At 44.9% G+C, this 23,903-nt stretch overlaps 1 protein-coding gene across 2 annotated transcripts in view; it reads right to left on the minus strand.

Annotated features, from left to right (window-relative positions):
• LOC119445645 (fatty-acid amide hydrolase 2-like) overlaps nt 1-23,903 on the minus strand; it is a 95,984-nt gene that overhangs the window by 50,771 nt on the left and 21,310 nt on the right. The gene's annotated exons all lie outside the window — the stretch shown is intronic.

Consider the following 23,903-nt stretch of genomic DNA (forward strand, 5'->3'; position numbering starts at 1 on the left):
CACCCTCACAGAAACGGGCCGGCACATTCTAACTAAACTCGGCATCACCTACCACCGTCAACATGGAGACAAATACCCAATTCCACGCGGCGTACAGACTTGGATACATGCCGACCCTGTGCACAGGCAACCACCCTGCGCCTGTTACAGACAAACACGTACCCCTCACTAACACGTTACCACAGGATCTACCCAGACACCTACCCAAGGTAACATTTGCAAGATCTGTAAGGTTCAAGCAGCATCGCTTCCCCACATGCTATGGGAAGGTAAAGATCAATATCCGACAATTAATACTGTGACCCTCTTGTCGAGATGGCACGCCGTCCTGCGCAGCTCCCACCTCGATGACCAACTCTGGGCTACCCACCAAGCCCGCGAGGCGGCGAAGAGGCAAGACTTCGACGTCCCCACGTGGAAGGCCTAGGCTCAGCCAACTAAACTGCAGTTTCGAATAAAAGTTTATACCTCGTCCTCCTTAGTGTAGCAACTAGAATTTAACTTTCTCTATCAAATGCAGCAGTTTCATTCAAATCGGTTGGGTGGTTGTCCCATAAAAGCATTTATGCGTTTTAAATGTATTTGAATAGGGAATTCAATTCTTTAACGTCTCCCTTCTTATGGATTAGTATAATTTTGGCGTTCTTCCAGCTCTCTGGTACACATGAAGTTGTGAGGCATTGCGTATAAAGGGCCGCACGCTTTTCAAGCATGATATCTCCTCCATCTTTGATTAAATCTACTGTTGTTCCATCTTCTCCAGCAGATTTCCTCCTGGTCATGTCTTTCAAGGCCCTTCTAACTTCATCGCTAGTTATAGAAGGAGCCTCTGTATCCGGTTCATCACTTTTTAGAATGAAAGTAGCTTGGCTGTTTTGGGCACTGTACAGGTCAGTATAGAATTCTTCCGCAGTTTCATTATATCATTAAAATTGCTGATGATATTACCATGCTTATCTTTCAGTGCATACATCTGGCCTTGTCCTATGCCAAGCTTTCTTCTTACTGATTTCATGCTGCGTCCATATTTTACGGCTTCCTCAATCTTTCCCACGTTATAATTTTGAATATCCCTTTCTTCTTGTTGATCAGTTTTGACAGTTCAGCGAATTCGATCTGATCTCTTGAGTTGGACACTTTCATGTTTTGTCGTTTCTTTATTAGGTCTTTTATTAGGAACCATTAGCTTGCTTTAGTATTGTATAAAATATTCACCAAGATAATTTCCAATAGAATAAGGACAACACTTGACTTCAGCCAACCAAGAGAACAGGCTGGCTTCAGGAAGGAATATTCTACGATGGATCATATCCATGTCACCAATCAGGTAATCGAGAAATCTGCGGAGTACAATCTACCTCTTCATATGGCTTTGATAGATTATGAAAAGGCATTTGATTCAGTAGAGATACCAGCAGTCATAGAGGCATTGGGTAATCAAGGAGTACATGAGGCATACGTGAATATCTTAGCAAACATCTACAAGGATTCCACAGCTACCTTGGTTATCCACAAGAAAAGTAGAAAGTTACATATTGTTACGGAGCGATCCGTCCATGGATCAACGCGATGCTTGGCAGAGCGACAAAGACGACGATGAAGACGCTGGCACTTGGGCCGGATCGGACATCTCTTGCCCTAGCCTCTTTTGTATATATTTTGTAAATATATCCTTCACCTACATCTCGCTTCCGTCACACTTTGGTGGTGGTGCGTGGTACGTCTCGCCTCGCAACAGAACTTCGCAGCGGCCGTCGTTTCGGACATCTGTCTGCAATGGCGGAAGACACAGCGTCTTCATCGTCGTCTTTGTCGCTCTGCCAAGCATCGCGTTGATCCATGTATGGATCCCTCCGTAACAATATCAAGAAAGGGGTCAGGCAAGGAGACACAATCTCTCCAATGCTACTCACTCCATGCTTAGAAGAAGTATTCAAGCTCTTAGACTATGAAGGCTTAGGAGTGAGGATCAACGGCGAATATCTCAGCAACCTTTGGTTTGCAGATGACTTTGTCCTATTCAGCAACAATGGAGACGAATTACAGCAAATGATTGAGGACCTTAATCGAGAAAGTGTAAGAATTGGGTTGAAGATGAATATGCAGAAGACAAAGATAATGTTCAATAGCCTGGCAAGGGAACAAGAATTCATGATCGCCAGTTAGCCTCTAAAGTCTGTAAAAGAGTATTTTTATCTAGGTCAATTACTCACAGGGGACCCTGATTATGAGAAAGAAATTTACAGAAGAATTAAATTGGGTTGGAGTGCATACGGCAGGCATTGCCAAATCCTAACTTGGAGCTTACCACTGTCGTTGAAAAGAGAATTGTACAATCATTGCATTCTACCGGTGATAACATATGGGCAGAAACTTGGAGGTTAACAAAGAAGCTCGAGAACAAGTTAAGGACCGCACAAAGAGTGATGGAACGAAAAATCTTAGGAGTAACGTTGAGAGACAGGAAGAGAGCGGTGTGGATCAGAGAACAAACGGGGATAGCCGATATTATAGTTGACATTAAGCGAAAGAAATGGAGCTGGGCAGGCCACGTAATGCGTAGGATGGATAACCGGTGGACCATAAGGGTTACAGAATGGATACGAAGAGAAGGGAAGCGCAGTCTGCAGGACGGCAGAAAACAAGGTGGGATGATGAAGTTAGGAAATTTGCAGGCGCAAGTTGGAATACGCTAGCGCAAGACAGGGGTACTTGGAGATCACAGGGAGAGGCCTTCGTCCTGCAGTGGACATAAATATAGGCTGATGATGATGATGATGATGATGATTAGGGAAATCGGTTTGCCAGTCCTGGAGTTTCCTCTTACGCTTTGGATTTTTTCAATCAAAAAGATCTGAAGGTCTCGTCGCCAGCGTTCATAACGCACGCTGGAGGGCATACGAGAGAATATTAGGACATGTCTGCAGCACTTCGTTGTTGTTTCGAGTAGAACGTAGCAATATCGTCGAACGTCTGGCAAAGACGGCTAAAATCGGACTATCTGAGGACACAGGACTAGAAACTAGCGCTGTTTCACCTAATAAAATTAAAAAAGTGAACTACGAATGAAGAGAACACAAACATAACGCCTATGCCTCATACACACATACAAGATCCGATTATTCGAAATAACGTTTACAATAATATACCACTTAAAGGTCTGCAAAAACGTAATATAACGTCGCAAATCTAACAAACGCTGACTGAAAACTTCGTTCGCAACATAAAAACATGTACAGGCGAATCAAAATGGCGATGATAGCGAACTGCTGCTTCCCTGTTCGGTCGCGCTTAATGAGACTTCGCAGTCTTCGTAGAGGTCAATGTCCAGTCAACTAGCCACTACGCGAAGGATTGCTGACATTCGACTGACGTCGCTTAGATGAGGAATGTCTTTTCTTTCTCTCCCCATCTTCTTCGTTTATCAGTATAGCAAAGTCTCGTGCCTGCTTCCATCGTCTATTTTCGTTCGCAGCCAACCAGCCGGTCAGGAGCCTTGCTCGTTTCACGGGCAATACGGAAGCGGCCGGGTTTGGAGGACACTGCAAGAGCTTAAGTCTGCAGGGCGTGAATAACGAACAACATACAGAGCCAGCCTGTGACCAAAAAACTCGTTTGAGTGGGCTGTCAGGAAAGCGGCGCCGTCAGCCGCGCGCATGCCAAGATGACGCCAGCCGGCGCTCTTCGTCCCCGAGGCCGGCTGACGTCTGTGCACACACACACGCGCGCCCGTTCGAGCATTTCTTCGAGCGACCACTTCAGACTGAGTGCAATCACTCCACGCCAGTCAAGCGCAACCTGCCTCTTTGCAGTGCTTATTCAGTGACCTACTCTTGACACTAGACTAGGCCTTTTCATTTCCCTGTTCAATGTCTACGTTGTCGCCCCGTTACACTACACGGCCGGGTTTGTGCCAAGGAGACACCGTCTAACGACCTAATAAATATGATTCAGGTCACTGGCAAATCAGTTCTGAGCAAGCCCGAAAGCTTGAGGAAGTATCACGAAAGGGAAATATTGTCATCCACTCGATTGTCCTCCACCTCGCTAGATTCCGAAGAACTCATTTGCTATATTCTGTGCCCTTGTCCTTCGAGTTGTCGATTAATTCGCCCTCGCGCTTCGATGCGCTAGCCTCCTGGTTAGCTCATATGGTTGAGCGACCACCCCAGAAAGGCGTTGGTCCCGGGTTCGAATCCCGGACCAGGACGAATTTTTCCTCAACTGCGAAACGTTCTATTCTGAAAAAAAAAACCCGTATGGGTTCCTTTTGTATTGAGGTCACTGAAGAGAAATATAAGCTAGACATATTCGATTTCTGGAGTGCTTAATTCATCATCATCATCATCAGCCTATATTTTATTTCCACTGCAGGACGAAGGCCTCTCCCTGCGATCTCCAATTACCCCTGTCTTGCGCCAGCGTATTCCAACTTGCGCCTGCAAATTTCCTAACTTCATCATCCCATCTGGTTTTCTGCCGACCTCGACTGCGCTTCCCTTCTCTTGGTATCCATTCTGTAACCCTAATGGTCCACCGGTTATCCATCCTACGCATTACATGGCCTGCCCAGCTACATTTCTTCCGCTTAATGTCAACTACAATATCGGCTATCCCCGTTTGTTCTCTGATCCACACCGCTCTCTTCCTGTCTCTTAACGTTAGTCCTAAGATTTTTCGTTCCATCGCTCTTTGTGCGGTCCTTAACTTGTTCTCGAGCTTCTTTGTTAACCTCCAAGTTTCTGCCCCATATGTTAGCACCGGTAGAATGCAATGATTGTACACTTTTCTCTTCAACGACAGTGGTAAGCTCTCAGTCAGGATTTGGTAATGCCTGCCGTATGCACTCCAACCCAATTTTATTCTTCTGTAAATTTCTTTCTCGTGATCAGGGTCCCCTGTGAGTAATTGACCTAGATAAACGTACTCCTTTACAGACTCTAGAGGCTGACTGGCGATCCTGAATTCTTGTTCCCTTGCCAGACTATTGAACATTATTTTTGTCTTCTGCATATTCATCTTCAACCCAATTCTTACACTTTCTCGATTAAGGTCCTCAATCATTTGTTGTAATTCGCCTCCATTGTTGCTGAATAGGACAATGTCATCTGCAAACCGAAGGTTGCTGAGATATTCGCCGTTGATCCTCACTCCTAAGCCTTCCCAGTCTAAGAGCTTGAATACTTCTAAGCATGCAGTGAATAGCATTGGAGAGATTGTGTCTCCTTGCCTGACCCCTTTCTTGATAGGTAACTTTCTACTTTTCTTGTGGAGAACCAAGGTAGCTGTGGAATTCTTGTAGATGTTTGCTAAGATATTCACGTATGCCTCCTGTACTCCTTGATTACGCAATAGTCTCTATGACTGCTGGTATCTCTACTGAATCAAATGCCTTTTCATAATCTATGAAAGCCATGTAGAGAGTTTGATTGTACTCCGCAGATTTCTCGATTACGTGATTTATGACATGGATATGACCATCGTAGAATATCCCTTCCTGAAGCCAGCCTGTTCTCTTGGTTGGCTGAAGTCAAGTGTTGCCCTGATTCTATTGGAAATTATCTTGGTGAATATTTTATACAATACTGAAAGCAAGCTAATGGGTCTATAATTGTTCAGTTCTTTAACGTCTCCCTTCTTATGGATTAGTATAATGTTGGCGTTCTTCCAGCTCTCTGGTACACATGAAGTTGTGAGGCATTGCGTATAAAGGGCCGCAAGCTTTTCAAGCATGATATCTCCTCCATCTTTGATTAAATCTACTGTTATTCCATCTTCTCCAGCAGCTTTTCCCTGGTCATGTCTTTCAAGGCCCTTCTAACTTCATCGCTAGTTATAGAAGGAGCCTCTGTATCCGGTTCATCACTATTTTTAATGAAAGTAGCTTGGCTGTTTTGGGCACTGTACAGGTCAGTATAGAATTCTTCCGCTGCTTTTACTATGCCACCGAAATTGCTGATGATATTACCATGCTTATTTTTCAGTGCATACATCTTGCCTTGTTCTATGCCAAGCTTTCTTCTTACTTATTTAATGCTGCGTCCATATTTTACGGCTTCCTCAATCTTTCCCACGTTATAATTTCGAATATCCCTTACTTTTTTCTTGTTGATTAGTTTTGACAGTTCAGCGAATTCTATCTGATCTCTTGAGTTGGACATTTTCATCTTCTGTCGTTTCTTTATTAGGTCCTTTGTTTCTTGGGAGAGCTTACCTACTGGTTGCCTTGGTGCCCTACCTCCCACTTCAACTGCTGCTTCTGAGATCAACCTAGTTACGGTTTCATTCATTACCTCTATGTTGTCTTTATCTTCCTTTTCTAAAGCTGCATATTTGTTTGCAAGCACCAGCCTGAATTGGTCTGCTTTTACCCTTACTGCCTCTAGGTTGGCCTGTTTCCTCTTGACTAATTTCGCTCTCTCTCTCTCTTCAAATTGAGAAAAATCCTAGGCCTCACTAACCTATGGTCACTGCACTTAACCTTACCTAACACTTCTACATTGCTTAATTACTAGGTCATTTTTATTTTTCAGATTGCTTCACCGCCCGTTCGTCGAAGTTGCGTAACAAGCTCCCACTGTTCCGAAACTTCGACGGCATTGTAGCGGTTCCGACAGAGGCGTACCACGTGCACGATGTGATCTTGCTCCTAAGTCCGCACAGTCATTGGAAAGCTAAAATGAGTGCGCGATGCGCACGGTTATATGTGTGAGGTCGACAATGTGTCCATTGCCTTGGCCCTCCTGGACGACAAACATGCCAATATTTTCAGCGACTCCAGGGCAGCCATCCTGGCCTTCAGCGTTGGCGCCGTGTGTAAGGAAGCCTGTCGCATCCTCGACGGCAAAAGTATCTCCACCCAATCTCTCACGTGGTTCCCTGCTCAAATGGGATCCATCATGGGAGGCCCCACCAACCTCAACGAGCTGGCCCACTCAAAGGCGCGAGGTCTCGCTTTCCGCGACCATGGAGACCTCCCCGGCCAGCCAGGAGTGGTGGAGAACAGAGATCAACCGACAACATACAATGAAATTACGCAGTACTTTTATCTCGGCAGGAGAGACTTTCCCCTTCCTCACAAGAAGTTAAATAGAGCGCAGGCATTGACCCTCAGATTAGTGCAAACAGGCTGATATCCCAGCCCGGCTTTATTACACGAGCTTTATCCCGACACTTATGCCAGTAGTTCTTGCAGGCACTGCAATGACTTCGCTAGCCTAGACCATATGCTCTGGCGTTGCCCCTCGTTGCGAGGCACGGAACAAATCAATGAGGACAAGTGGCTCTCCGCTATCAAAAGCCCTGATGTCGGGGCGCAACTATGGGCTGTCCAGAGGGCCCACGGTGCGGCGGTCGGGCATGGCGGCCTGACTGTCCCAACGTGGGAGCGGCCCGCTGCGCACTGAGTCGCGTACCTCAGGACTTTCATTAAAGTTTTACATCCATCCATCCATCCATCCATCCATCCATCCATCCATCCATCCATCCATCCATCCATCCATCATCAGTTTTGTAATGTACAGTAAACCACAAAAGTTTACGGACCCCGGTATCTCAGAAAACGTTCAATTTCCGAGCAGTATGTAACAGTAGTCAGTAAAACCGAACGTCACAGTGTTGTTCACATATAGTGGTAGGAGCTTTAAATGCGAATACTAGGCTGCGTTGTGAGGCTGCGCAGATATTCAGCTTTTGCTCAGACCTTGTGTTACGTAAAATTTTGTGTTTGACTGTACGCCTCGTTCGTGCCGCTGGCGCTGTTCTCATGAGCATAAGAGCGAAGAATTGCGCGCGAAAACATCGACATCTTGTCAAAAACAATTACTATGCGATGTACACAACGTAACCTTTGTCCGCTACAGTATTCTTTTTTTTTCCAAATGCTTAGCTAATTACAATTTTCTTTTACGACTACGACCCTCTCCTAACAAACCTCCCATTAACCGCTGCAGGGTTATCCATTTCCCCGTAATGTTTGAACGCAGTAAAACAGCTGATGTACCAGCGATGCCATATACTGTAATCCTCGTCCACTACAGTATTTCTCATTCGGACTTCCGAAACACATGCACAGGCGCCACTAAGTGTTACCAAAGCTACTTATTCATCAGTAAGATTACTTATTTTTGAAAAATGTGCTGGTTCAGTGATAAAACGTCCCAATCTACTGATTTCCACCGTCTTCCGGAAAAACGATAGCGAGATCTAATTTCTTTCTCGTAATTTTCTACTTTTCATGCTACTCTCTCCCAACTGTACTACTTGCTAAATTTTATAATTGCTAAATTTCATAACTGATAAGGGTGTTCTTTGCCGCGTGTCCATGCATGGCGTCCGTGGCGTAATGGTTTCCATATCGGGTTTCTGTACTTGAGGTTCTGTGTTCGAATCCAACGGTGTAAGCTATACAGGGTGTTCATTTTTAAGTTTTACGGAATTTTTTTAGAAATCGGCTGTGGCAGGTAGCATAACTCGTATCATTGAGCTGGATTATTCGCTGAGGCAGACATTAGTAGCACGAGAAATCGAAACATTTATTCAACTAATTAACAAAATTTTAATAATAAACTTCCTGGTTAATTACTTTACCGCAATTATTGCTTGTCAGGCGTATCCACTTGGAATGAATTTCCAGAACGACACCAGTTTGGAGATATGCGCCACCAAACTCGCCGTGAAAATGCACTGCTGTTCCACTTACTTTTTTTACCAAAATGATGTTTTATACATCGAAGCACAAGAGTCCATTTATTTCGTCGCACACTTTGGGAAATAATATCTTGAAGCTGGTGTCATCCTGTAAATTCATTCCAAGTGGATACGCCTGACAAGCTCACCGGCTACAATTCGTAAATGGCAATATGTGTCGTAAAGTAATTAAAGAATTCATTACTAAATTTTTGTTAATTGTATTTGTGTCTCGATTTCTCGTGCTACTAATGTCCGCCTCTTCGAATAACCCAGATCAACGATAAGAATTATGCTAATGGCCGCTGGTGATTTTTAAAAATTACGTAAAACTTAAAAATGAACACCCTGTATACAGTTTAGGGGGAACACTTCTCAGCTAGCTTGCGAGGCGCGATCGTCCAGATAAAGCAACAACGTTGTGTGCCCGTCAGTTCACTGCTACGTATAGGGTTGTATATTGCACTTGACTTGATCAGGTCGTATCTTGGTCACAGACAGCAGTATGTACAAGTAAATAGCTTTAAATCTGAGGTTCGGTCGGTCAAGGTATGTGTACCCCAGGGCCGTATTTTAGGGCCCCTCCTATTTAATATTTTTGTTAATGGTTTAGTAAACATTGATGTTGATACGCGTTACGTAATTTATGCTGATGACACTACGTTATTCTTTTCATCTAACCGCTCTGCCGAATTGATTACAAGAGCTAATGCAGTTTTGGATAAACTGTACACATGGTCACTTGATAACGGTTTGACTATTAATTCGCAAAAAAACTAAGGCGGTGTTATTTCGCGCTAAGAACACGCAAATTACTCTCGAGAAAGATTTGCTAATGAACAATTCTAAAATTGAACATGTAAGTTCGGTAAAATCGCTAGGTGTATTTTTGGATCATACTATGACCTGGCATGGCCATATAGATTCTCTTGCTAGTAAGCTTTCACAAATCACTGGAATTTTTATTCCTTGAACTATCTTCCTTGCTCTATGATATGCTTGATATATATAATTAACTTTTTCTCAGCCATTTAAATTATTGTTGTCCTGTCTGGGTTACCACTTCTGAAACTACCCGCCGTGGTTGCTCAGTGGCTATGGTGTTGGGCTGCTGAGCACGAGGTTGCGGGGTCGAATCCCGGCCACGGCGGCCGCATTTCGATGGGGGCGAAATGCGAAAACACCCGTGTACTTAGATTGAAACGAACGTTAAAGAACCCCAGGTGGGTCCAAATTTCCGGAGTCCCCCACTACGGCGTGCCTCACTGTCAGATCGTGGTTTTGGGACGTAAAACCCCATAATTTTTTTCACTTCGGAAACAAATATCAACAGGTTGTACATACTGCAAAAGAAGGCTCTTCGCGCTATTTGTAATAAACCGTATGATTTCCCTTCAGCTTATTTATTTCATAAACTTAATACACCGAAAGTACAGGCCCTTTTAAAGTATCGTGTAGTACTTGCGTATAAAAATGAGCAGAAAAGAAACATAAATCACATTACTTTTATGGCTAACTTGAAGCTACACGAAACTCCATACAGTACAAGAAAGCCAGAGTACTGGCACGTATACACCACAATCGCGCACTAAATATGGATCACAAATGCTGCGCTCCAGGCAATCTCGGTTACTAAATGATCTTATTGTTAATAAAATTCATATTGCGTCTTGTTCTCTTCCTGATATTCTTGATTTTTTTTCTCTCATATGTGAGTTGCACATTGCCTATATGCTTATCAAGTGCAGTGCGATGTTGTGCGTTTTTTCACAAAATCTCTTACTTTTGTTTCCGTTTTTCTTTTTTGCGTTCTTTTTTTTTTCCTCGCACGATTTGCTATTCGTATGCATGATATTTTGTATTGCTTGAACTGTAAGTACTTGAGAAAACTGTATTTCCGCTCTGCTGCTCCTTTTTTTTACGGGTTTTTGTGGCTGGTCAAGCTGCTACGAGCAGCTTTTTTCCACACTTTACCCCCGCAAGGCTGTACTTAGTTTTTGTGCAAAATAAAGCACACATACATACATATATAGCGTATAGATATATCGGTGGTACGACGCAACTTCAGGACCGAAACGGTTTTATCTTTCGTTGGTATAGCAACCGGCGCTTCGCGGAAAATCCGAAATGATTGAGTGACGTGCAAAAGTAGGTCACCGTGGCGAGGCGAGAGGGCATCGCCTCGGCGGAGCAGATATGGTGACACCACGCCACGTGCAGACGCTGTTCTCTGGTTGCTTGGGCGCCGAGTAGTGCTCCCTATAAAGGGCTGCAGAAAATAGCGCCCCTTCCTCTTCGCAACCACAATCTTCTCGGGTTGCTTGAGTTATCCGTGCGTTTCTTGTCCGCGCAAGCTCACGCCTGCGTTCTAACTGAAGTTGCGTTGACTCACCGACAGGTACCCGCTGCCGACACCTCACACACAGTGCCCTGTTCCTCTTTGCGCCCGTGTACTTACTTCGTTATGTACTGTGTCCTGTTCTTCTCAGTGTCCGTGTATGTATTGCCTATACCCAAAGCCTTCAAGGTGTATAATACATCCATTTCGCCCTGTATAGATGTCTGAACAGGTGCAATTAATAACATCGTTGTATCGGTTTTTTTTTCTTTTTTTTTAATGAGTGACGGAGTTGAAAACTTGTTTCTTCAGTTTCTTTTGCGACTTACATGAACTCATGGCTCATGTACGAGCAACTATATAGGTGTAATCTGTTTATTCTTCGTACGGCACCTGCCTCTCGCTTAGTGTACGAGCAAAAAGCGCTTGTGTGTTGTTGTTCTTTTTTTTAAGAGCATCGGAGTCGCGAGTGAAAAACAATATTCGTTGTCAGTGGACTGCGCTCTGTTTGTGCGGGCAGGCTCTACCCATATCTTCTTTTCTCCTTATCCTATCTATCTACTTTTACCCCATCCTGTGCAGAGTATACCCAACCAGATAGTTAATCTGGTTAGCCTCTCTGCCTTTTATCTCTTTGTCTCTAGTGCACAAGCTGCGACCCATAGACGGAGGCGCCGGAATGCGCCCAGAGGGCTCCCAAGACGGACGCCGTGCCACCCCTGTCAAGTTAGGCTCCTGCGCGGCCGGAATTCTTTCCCTCGGCGGCAGCGGCCGCCGCCACCGCTTAGCACGTGGCATACGTTGTCGTGCGGAAAGGCACGTGTGTGGCAGCGCGTGGGGGAAGTAGATGGAAGGCGGCTCCTTTCGCTCTCGCGTGTAGCCTTGGCCTCGTGGAAAGTTACCGAAAAGAATGCACTCTCGTATACACTCTTGAGCAGCGTTGTCTGTCAGGAGCCGTTTGGAGAGCTGGGTCGGTCGGCTCGAATTGACCACAATCGCGGCGCGACCTTTTTTGAAATGGAGGAACATTTTAAGCCGTAGTTTTCGTAGCCGCTTTTACACTCCGTTTCATGCATCAGGTCCAACGCTACGGAAGCTACGCAATTAGTTCGGTCTCAAAAATGTATAACTCCGCGTGTTCCGTACATGCTTTTTTGATCGACAGCTGCGTTTAGCGCGAGCATACATGTCAGGCTGCCGCGACGGGCCGCAAATAAAAAACATGAAAAAACAAAAACAAGGAAACGCAATTTGATCTAAAATAACGTGTTAGCAACCGTATGAGCACATGTTTTGTTTGTTTCTACAAATTATTATTATTATTTTGTCATTCAGGGTTGAGCCTATATCAAGTACATTTTCACAAAAATCGGTCAAAAAACACCGAGCTATTCCTAAACGCGAACGCGGCCACTGCGAAAATTCTCTCTAGCTTCCACAGCGTTCTACCTGACATATTTGTATAGGCCGCTGGGTTCCCTTCGTTGACGTGTCGTCGCCAGTAGGTTGTGTAAATGGCACTGAATGTCGGCCGACGAAGTAGTTCCAGAGAGCGCATGTCTATTGCGAGTTTTCAAACGATGAATCACGACATAAAACTTGCACATATAATGTCGGCTCATAGTTAACTCTAAAGCTCACAGACCGCTTAATGGAATAGCGCATGATAATCAATGGCCTCCTTGATTTTCTTCATTTTTCTTTTCATATTTTCCATGACGTATGTGCCGCTGGCTATGTGCCCATCCTTCGTGAACCTTTACGCTTTCTTCTTCTTTTTTTCATTATAAATAAAGTTATTTCCTCCACCTCTTCCACAACTAACATGTGCCACTGTGACTTAAGGAGTATCGAATTCTTAACTGTACTTACATCTGTGTAGTATTCTGTGCATATGCAAGCATCAAACACCTCCTACGCCTTTATGTACATATTTGCGTCAACGTCTCACATTAACGCGCATCTGCCTGATTTGGCTATTGCATTTTCGCATAGCTTGCGAATGGTGCAGTGCTCAAACATTAAAAAAAATACAGCGTGAGGTTACCCTTTGCATAACAAAAAAAAATTGGGACAACTGCGGACATCGCACATATAGTGGCAAATCATTTAACGAACCACTTCACTAAAGCTTAGTTTCGCACAAATTCTAAATTTCTAACATTTACGATGAAGCTGCGTAATTTTTAAAATACTTATTTACGTGGATAAGTAAGCAGACGCTGGCACGAGGAGGCCTGGGGCTGAATTCACATAACTGTTATCCGTAAGCACGCTTTGCCATTGGCAGGCAGCCTTCATTAATCGTGTGTCCAGCGTCGAGGTTGGTTAGCATTTTTATCTTCCAGGACAGAAGAATCGACAATTGATCAAGTTTGGTACTGGTCCAACATCTCGATGGGGCAGCGCGAAAGACGACGACACAAGGAAAGAAAAGTGCAGGACAGCGCGCTGGCTCGAAACTAACTTTACTGGAAAGCACACACACACATAAAAACTGTCACCTGCACCCACGTGCGCTCACATCGATGACGTCGTTTTCAATGTATTTACAAAGAGCATACAGGACCGACCAGACGTGAAATCTATACTATGGTAAAATGCACAAAGCATATATATATATATATGCGTGTGTGTGTGTGTGTGTGTGTGTGTGTGTGTGTGTGTGTGTGTGTGTGTGTGTGTGTGTGTGTGTGTGTGTGTGTGTGTGTGTGTGTGTGTGTGTGTGTGTGTGTGTGTGTGTGTGTGTGTGTGTGTGTGTGTGTGTGTGTGTGTGTGTGTGTGTGTCCGACCGGACCACTTAAGAAGCAGTACATTGCCGGGAAAAAGCCATTTGATATGCTGAAGAGTGAAAATAAAGATCGGTGGCAATTTAGCAGTGAAAGCGAGAGAAATGCTTTAGCCATTGCGTCACACCTTTTTGAGGTTCCGCATCCATGATTTAAACTGCGTTCACCGCAGTGCAAAGTGGCGTTCAGAGCTCACTCGACAAGTCCTGCCTCTTCGAGATGCGAGCTGCAAGAGACGGAGGTCTGCAGGAGACCACCATCAGTTATTCTGCTGTATGTATATATATATATATATATATATATATAGAGAGAGAGAGAGAGAGAGAGAGAGAGAGACAGAGAGAGAACACGAAGTTTAAGCAAATTTTCATGTACATACAACAATACCCACATTGGTTGAAAACATATGCTTGCAGCTCCTGTATACACTATCGCCACTGTTCCCTCTAGTAATCTTTGTACATACATATCAACGCTATGGCTATGACGAAATCGGGAGCATACAAGCACCCCTGAAAAAAGTAATTCTCGTAGTTCTGTATGTTTTGCAGAGGACAATTAGTGGACGCTTCAAGTCTATAAAAAAAAGTCGCAGTTTCGCCCGAAAGGCGAAGCATCAATTGCGACAGCAAATTAGTAGAGAGCTATACGGAGTAGGGATAGTAGTTTCATCGGCAGCATAAACTTGGACACATTCGCTTACTAACTGAATTAACAAGCATGGTGTCAGCGCGCACAAGCCATCATGAATAGATCACACTCGATAACCGCAGACAAGCACTGTCAAAACGCTGGCGTGAGCAAGCGCGACCGCAGCAGCGAGCGAATGTTCATGAGGTCTATCGCTTCAATGGAAACTTGGCGGCGAAAGCACAGCGCATACGAAGGTAAGAGTCGTGTGGAAATCGCTTTCAAGATACGGTGCGCGCGACAGCCTGCAGCCTCGCAAAGTACATGTACGCAGTTGCTGGCAGAGTATAAACCGCACCCCCTTCCTCCCACACTGCCTTCCCGCATTCCTCCTCTCGCGTGGGAGATTGAGTCGCCAGTTCCACTTGCGCCTGGTCGCAAGATACGCATTTTGTGCAGCAGCTAAACGTCGCCTCCCCTCCCTTCCTCCCATCCCCCCACGACCTTTCGTACGACGGAAGACGTCGCGTTTGCTCTCCGCCGTGCGTTCGCTCTCCGTGAAAGCTCACGTTCCCTCGGACATACAGCATACGGCGCGCGGCGTCGATTTTATCGCCCTTGGACTTTATACGGAAGCTCACGACGACGACAACGGCGACGCCGACGGCAGAAATCCGCTTGGAGCGTCCATATAATTGCTATGCCAATAAAAAGCACATGTGGCATAACCACGCAATTCATTTTTACGTCACTCCGCTCGCTGCAGCAACGCCCTACGAACGATAGACGCGGCGATTCGCCACGGTCGATAGCGTTCGTTTCGAGAGAGGAAGCTGCACAACGTAGCTGTAGTTTTTTTTTTTTTCTCCGCCAGGATTCGTTTTCTCTGCTCCAAGGATGTGTCTCTTTTACCGGAATTGCCCTTGCGTGGTTGCAGTGATGGCACTGCCTCAAGCGATGTCGGTTTGCTGGTGTATGCCGGTGGTATAGTCTCCGCTTGAGCAACTCTTTCCGGGAGACAACATGAATTATTTCTCCAGCTAAGAGTCACGAAGGCGTGCGAGCACGAGGCCCGAGATATGTCTTTCTATTATTATTACTATCCGGTCTCATGTGGCGGGTTATGTGGCGTTCCTCTATTCTACAAGTTTTGAAATGCAAATAGTTTCCTGCGCACTCATTCCGCACCTTCTTGTCATGCAAAAAAAGGAAAGAATATTGCCGCAAGTATTTAATAGCACTATGGTAAAGGTATTGTCTTCGAACCCTAAGGAACACGGTACAAACCTTAAGAGGAAGCTTTAGCTCGGGGCTAACTCCGATTTCCGTATTCAAGCACAATAAAAAGCCGAAATGACGTTATCAGACAATTGCGTCACCGATTTCGACGAAGTTTGGTGCATGTGAGAAAGAAAGTTAACTGCTTGTGGTTGTATGTAGCGTGATTTTCTTTGAGGAACTGGATATTTTTTATATAAAAATTCACCAGAACTGGTAAGTTTATATATGTACGTCACAAGTTAATTATGGAATTCAGAGAGATGTGTAATACATAATTTTTGTCGGCTTTAGATGTATTATTATGGGCAGTTTATGGAATTGCGATATCTTTTCATTGCTGAGTTGCAGAGTTGTGCATTTGGTAGCTTAGTTTTCGGAAGTTTTGCTATTTCTGACAATTTTTACTGAAAAAAAAAACTAAGACGTATACATTATAAATCCGCTTGCTTCAGTCACTACATTTTAACTTTTTTTTTTCTTTCTTCTAAATGCAACAAACATAATCCAATGCGGCGCCGTGGTTCGCGAGAAAACCCACTTCTCCGTTCTCGTGTACTTGGATGTGCTTTTCTTATCGGGTACTTCAGCGCGCTGTGTTTTGCGGCCGAACGATAAGGGGAAAGATAGTTGCTTCGTTCGAGATTTGTGTGTAAGAAGTGCGGTTATTTTAAGGACGGCGTAATTGAGAGCTCCGGATTAACTTTCACCACCCTACTATAACCCTTGAACAATTTATACCTTTAACAATGTTGTTGGATCCTGGAAGAGCCTGAAGTGCACATGTACTGTTTAAGAAAATTTATCGTAACCTTCAACCTTCTAGCCTGGGGTTCTTTACCGTGCACCTTTATATAAATAAAGGAGCGTGTTAGCATTGTGGCCGTGTCTGAACCTGGCCGCCACGTTCGAGATTCGAACCCGTGACTTTGTACTCGTGAAGAGACAGGAACGTCATTGTCGGAGTTCTCGTATTTAAGCGGTTCTGGTGCAGAGTTCACTTGTAAGGACCCGCTGACGTGTTTTCTGTGGGTCAGCCGAAGGAAGCAAGGCAAGACCACAGCGGCTGAACCACCGAGGAGGGTATAAGGAAGAAGGTGCGATGAAAAAACGATATGAACTGCAGCTCCTGGTATATGCTTCACAAATGGGAATGTATTTTAGTGTTGCTATACCGGAGGGTGCTTTTGTTACGCTAAACGGGTCAAGCACGCAGGTTAAATTGATATGCTGTTTAAACGAATTGTACTGCAAAATGTATTAGGATCGCGCCGTGGTGGCCGCCTTCCGGAATGCAAATATGCTCCTGTGTTTTGGTTGGGTGACTGTTATAAAGCCCCAGGTGATTAAACTGAATTCGAAACCCTGCACTCAACGCCACTCCACTTAACGCTTTAATTTTATAGGGCCTTACAAACCCCATGAATCAATCAGCATCGGCACTGGGTGCGCTCGCTATGCTTGCTGCGTCAGCTCGTTCTGGCATTGATCACCCGTGGTTTGCTTTCGAGGAGCACAAATGCCATCTTCCACGTGCGTGACACTTGTTGTGCGCAGCGGTATATGGAGCCGGGTATAGGACGGACAGTGATGGGACATATTGTGCAGCCGCTGCTGCTATAGTGTTTGCTGCAAACGATATGTGCTCTCACTGTATGGGCGTTGCTTTTTACAAGTAACTGCTGTTTCTCAGGGACCTTTCATTGACCGACCGGCCGACCGACCGATTGATTGACTGATTGAGCCAGACCTATAGTATTTACTGGAGAGGCGGTGATGAAACGTTCCCGCTTCATTCTGACCCGCTGCGCTCGTTTTACAGCGGAGCTGTATATGGCGCGGGTACCATAGAATTTTCGTGTCCGCACACAAAAACTATCGTCATCAATGGCTCATGCCCCCGTAAACGAGTAAAAAATGCAATGGCTCGTAGTAGAGCAGCACAGGGGCCTGATTTTTGAAGCCCGATCCGGTGATACCAAGCCCGGGCCCGTGGTAGCAAGCCCAGGCCCGCCCCAGGCCCGCCCCAGGCCCGCCCCAGGCCCGTGTCACTAAGCCCGGGCCCGGCCCGGGCACGGGCGTTCATTACTAAGCTTAGCCAGGGCCCGCCTGTGCATGACCAGGCCCGGCCTGTAAGTAAAAAGAAAAAGCATTTTTTTTTACTTACAATTGTACCGCATGTGTCAACCTCACCTTCTCGAGGTCTAATCAGCTGCAGTATACACATAAAAGCAAAAAAAAAAAGACCGCAATCTTTGATTCTCCCATGGGAACATCAGTCATCTGGCCCTTTGCCTGTGCTCTTATTTTTCCGCTGGTGCTCATAAATTTACCTTGATCGTACGATTTTGTCTATATATATATATATATATATATATATATATATATATATATATATATATTCTACGTAAACATATCATAAGAAACTAACAAGCAAGGGCAACATAGGGGAAATTACTTGTACTTACTAATTGAAATAAAGAAATGATAAATTAGTGAGAATGAAAATGGATGAAAAACCACTGGCCGCAGGTGAGGAATTATCCCACATCTCACATTACGCGTGCAATGCTCTTACCAATTGAGCTACTGTGGCGCCGTTTTCCCATCCACTTAATGGGGTATTTATATTTGAGTCCCTACCTTTTCCTCTTCGTTTCTCTCTCTCTCTCTATGTTTGACGACTAGAACTAACCCTGGGAGATTATATATATATATATATATATATATATATATATATATATATAGTCAAATTCACGAACATACTGCATAAGATAAACGCACAAGTAGACAGCGACATCGTTTCAAAATAATGTAACAGTGTCGAAAGGGGTAATAGTGCACTCGCAAAAGCGGTAACAAGGAAATGGTTTGGAGAGATGTTTTGTTTAATTAGTTTTTCCTTACGCGGAAATAATGTTCGTTTTTGTAGAAATGTAAAAAAAATTAAACCTCATGCTTATTTCCTTTGTTAAGGTATACTAAGAGCCAGCTCTTGGCACGCGTCACTTTAGCTTGGCACAGAATGCCTTGAACCATGCAATGCATAACGTTCGCGTGTGCCCGAAGGCCCGACTTCGGCCCTTTAATGAGCGGGCCCGAGTCCAGCACGGGCCCCATGGTTTTCGCGGCTTCAATCGAGCCCGTGAGGCAGAGGCTACAAGCATTCGGCAAAGTGAAGCGAACAGTGCTTACATTCTTTGGAATCACGCGTACAACGTACAGAACAGCACGTCGAAAACTGCAATCATCAATGGCTCGTACCCCCGTAGGGCAGAGGCTACAAGCACTCATTAAAGTGCAGCGAACAATGCAGCACCGAAGATCGTGCCCGAGAGGCCCACCGTAAGCGGCAGGCCAGACGGGACGACGCGTGTCCCGAATGAGAGAATACGGCGAAGAGACGCAAAAGTCTCTTCGATGTCAAAATGTGATGTCGAAAGGTTCATGGCTAATCACTTTACGTGGGTTACTTGCGATGACACTACCCCTCTGGTCGTTGTCGGTGATTTCAATGTGGATGCGGCGGGACCGAAAAGGGAGTGGTTTACGTGTTGCGTGTTGGAGACATTTCACTTGCGCTGCCACACCCATCCGGCCCCAACCGACCACATCGATTTGACATTACCACAGAGTGTATCTGCAGTTGCGAGTATGCCGATCAGTGTATATCATAGCGACCACAAAGCCATTGTGACCGTCGTTACTAAGTGACAATGAGTGATGCAATAAAGTCTTTGCAACTTTTCTTACCACAATGTTTATAGCTCCGCTGGTCATCCACCTTCGCATGGTGAAATGGCCTTGAATTTTTAATTTACACCGAATGCTCGTTACAGCACCGAATTTTTACATGCCGTCCACTACAGGAATGATTCTGGCGGTACGGTAGGCATTAAAATCCATGACCGCAATTTAGCAGCAGAACTGCAGAGCTACTGAGCCACCCTGGCGAGATCCGAGGGATTACATTTACCACATTTATTGTCCCTGCCGACATCGGACCGAAATATTTTAACGGATAGTCGGGCACATGCTGGGCATGTTTTCATCCGTACATTCCGAGAGGGGAAAAAACAGTTGGATATGTTAAAAAGACAAAAAAAAAGATCCGTGGTGATTTAGCAGTAAATTAAAGGCGAGAGAAAAGCCCTTGGCATTGCGTCACACCTTCTTGAAGTCCCGCATCCATGATGTAAACAGCGTTAGCCGCAGTGCAAAGTTTTGTTCAGGAGCTCAGTTGACACAAGTGCTGCCTCTTCGAAGACTAATATATATATATATATATATATATATATATATATATATATATATATATACACAAGAACTTCTACAAGAAGCGTCAGCGCCGACCGCCATGATCAGTGCCAACATCGTCTGAGTCGTTAGTCGCTTTCATCGCTTCTATATATATATATATATATATATATATATATATATATATATATATATACATGCTCTTCTATTACGCTCTCCCATCCCCTCTCTGCCTCGTCCACGTGACCGGCTTGCGACACTTCTCTTCACAAACGCACTTTCCCACTTGTAATGCTCACGGATTAGAAGACTCGCACGTGATCGTGTGCGCAAGCTTGTGTTGCCAGAAGTACCAGGGTGTCTCTCGCCTTTGGCTCGCAGTCGCGCGCGGCGGTGGTATATCCACTTCTCGTGATGAAACGACCTTGTAAGCTGAGGAAGCAAGTGCGGCTTAGGCGGAGCTCTTCCCCGTCCAGACTGCCAAACCAAACTTCTACAAGAAGCGACAGCGCCGACCGCCGTGATCAGTGCCAACATCGTCTGAGTAGTTAGTCGCTTTCATCGCTTACAGCCGCCAAAGATATAGTAGCACTCTATGGCATTTTTACACCCTTGAGGGTGTAAAAACACAGGGGACATGCAGCAAAAACACTCTGGCAGGTACTCTAGCGTACCTGATGCGTTAAGTGCTTGCGAAACGCCTGTGAACAAGAATATACTGCTCTCAACGGTCTTTATCTGTGACTATCATCAACGCGATATATTTCATTTTTGTTTTTTTTTTTTCTTCTATTTCGTTTCATGCGACTGTCCCGTGTAAACGAACTGCTAAGTACCTGAAAGGTTCCAATTCACCATTCTACACCCTTGATTTTTTAGGCAATATAAAGGAGGCAAAGTGAAAGAAAGGACAGGAAGCTTTTATCAGCAAATAATGATGAACATTAAACCATTTCACGCTGTGGAGAAGCCGGCGACGTACTGCACTGTTTGCAAATATTTCCCATTCATATTAAATCCATAGATCAATCAATTATTCACGTTCCTGATCATTAGCGGCTGCCTGTATGTCCATGATGCCGACGGGAACAACTTAGTCGAATTAAGGGACGAAACGATTAGGCATTTTAAAAAAAACAGAGAGAGAGAGAAACAGACCGACAAAGAAAGAGGCAAGATCTGTGACAGTTCGTCCGGCCGGACACGATCTTGTATATCGGATAGCATATATATTTTCAAGAGCCAACAAGTGCGCCCGGCGATGAAAAATGAGCCCAGTGGCTGACACCGGCCGAAGCCTTTCCTCGTGTTCGTCGGGGGGCGCCGAGGCCATCCGCAAGCTTGAAGAGCGCTCATCTTCCGGGAGTGCGAGAACAGCGCGCGCTCCTCTGTCACGAAGCGGGAAGGAAAAATCGCACACTGCCCATCTGCGAAAGCGGTGGCGTCCTCTAAGGCAGCGCGTTATCCGGGTGACCTTGACGCCGCGTTGTGTAACGGGAGCACTCCATAAGCAAGTGCAAGCGAAGGAACATACCGCGGCGACACCCATGAAACCCTACGGCGCCACCTACAATGTTGTCGGACGAAATGACAGACGCCTGAGAATGTGTACTGGAGATGAGAATACGGGTGGGCGTGTGGGTGGGCGTTCTTGTCTGGCAAAAAAGAAAATTGCGATAAATGCAGATGTCAAGTAATACTAACGAATTTGTCCCAAGATGCACTCAAAAATATAAACGATCGGGTAAAAAAAAGGGAGAAAGTACAAGTATAGCGTTTTTTGACGTAGTAACTGCCGTGAAAGGGCGCGTCCTACTTGAAATATAATTCCAATTTAGCGCTAATAAATTAGGTTTCCTAATACATCGTATACAGCACATAGGTCATCGGTTGCCGCTGGAGTGAGTAGATCAAGAAACGATGCCGCCGCTGCCGGATTTTCAAGCGTACAAACTTGCAATGCATCGATATATTCGGCGTTGACGCTTCTCGATGCGGAGATAATCTCTATAGTGACGTCTTGACATCGATGGAGAATTCGATGTGCACTTGCCTATGCTGCGTGTACGTTAGTCTTGCAATTACGCAAAGGGCACAAAGGGCACATTTGTATCGGATCACTGGATTATTGGAATTCCAAGGAGCTGTTCTACAAACTTAATTTCATATAGTGCACAGTCTCGTATTCTTCCCCCAGTTGTTGATTAGAGCAACCATTTTCAGAAAGCTTTTTCTGTCGTTCTAATGCACACTGCAGTAACGCGAGTAACTGTACGTAGAGACCTGCGTACACTTCAAGTGTATGCTTATTCACAATGAAGCGCCTTTTATAAATCATATCGACTGACAGTGAATGCTGAGTGTTAATTTCTCTGATGACTTTGTACACCCCACTGTTTCAATAGTACTGCGTGCCGACCTACTATCGTTCGCAAGGGTTCTTTTTTTTTTTTTCAGGAACCTTCCTACAATGCATGGTTGGTTTTACAAAATATAGGTCTGGTTCTTTTTTTTTTACATTTATTTCTCCAAAGCACCTTTTACCTCGCAAAATGAAAACCGAAACGGAAAGGGCAGGGTTTCCCTGGTGAGCTTTATTCCAATGCGTCGTTCGTCCCACAAGCCTAAGGAGGTTGACAAGGCTTCCCTAGAGAGCTTCCTTCCCACGCAGCTTGAATCCCACGGACCAAACCTAACTGACAAGGTTTCCCTCTAGAGTGTCCTAGTGTGAAGCTTCCGCTTCGCGATGGGCCTAGTCGAAAGTGATTGACGGGGTTTCCCCGGAGAGTTTGTCCTGCACGGCGGTTTTGGTTACCCGGAGGACCGAGCTTACAGTGCTCATCAGTGACAGGGTTTCTTTCCCTCGAGAGTTTCTCTTTCCGGTTTCACATCGCTTCAAGTGTCCAGTGCGATCTTCGATGTCACACAGCCGGTGTAGAGACGTTTCGAGAGCCCGCTATAGCATCAAGTAGCCGCGGATAAAAGCAGCGTATGTGTTTACAGCAGAGGTGCCATAAGACTTGCGGTTTCTCTTGGTGGCCAATTTAGCGGGTAGCGAAAACAATAGAAGTTGCAATCGCCTTGAAATATACAGGATCCTCCAGTTGGCAACAGTATTGTTATGCAGTTAGAACATTGTTAGATGAATGAATTTTATTTCTACATGCAAAAGAAAGCTATATATGTCAGCTCGACGCATTACGCATGTGGAGCTGTAGAGCTTGTTTTTTGTTTATTTATTTATTTTTATTTTTTTGGTTAGCACATCAGAAGGCTGTACCTATATTCAATTACAGGGAGCAAAATACTTGGTGTTCTTAGCAAATTTGGGTGACGAAAACGTGTGACCGGAAATCTTCCGGGCGCACTGATGTGGCCATAGTGTTTCATACTACAGGAAACGCTGACGCTGCAATCGTTCAGCTACGGTATTAATGATGGTTAGTGCATGAATTTATCTGATCTTCGCACTTGTGGCGTCAGACGTTCTTGCGGATGTGTTTACCATGCTTTATCTGCCTTGTCTTGATGTGCGAAGCATTGCTTTTTTTCTGAACGAGGAAAGTTAACAGGCTCTGCGCAGTTGTATAAGCAATGCGCATTGTTGCACTTATAACGCATCATTTTGTTGAAAGTGATCGATTTGGTAAATCACAAATTCCAGAATGATGGAAGTTTAGGCAAACTCGCGTACTAACCATCATACCCGTGCCGGCTCAACTGCTATAATCGCAGCTCCCGTATAAGCACTAGCTAGACGCCGAAGTTCCTTTTTTTTAAGCTATAGAATTTTACGTGCCAAAACCACCATATTATTATGAGGCACGCCGTAGTGGAGGACTCCGGGTTAATTTGAACCGCCTGGTGTTATTTAACGTGCACTTAAATCTAAGAACACGGGCATTTTCTGTATTTCTACCCAA

Source organism: Dermacentor silvarum, chromosome 3 (assembly GCF_013339745.2).
Source record: "Dermacentor silvarum isolate Dsil-2018 chromosome 3, BIME_Dsil_1.4, whole genome shotgun sequence".
Taxonomy (NCBI): domain Eukaryota; kingdom Metazoa; phylum Arthropoda; class Arachnida; order Ixodida; family Ixodidae; genus Dermacentor; species Dermacentor silvarum.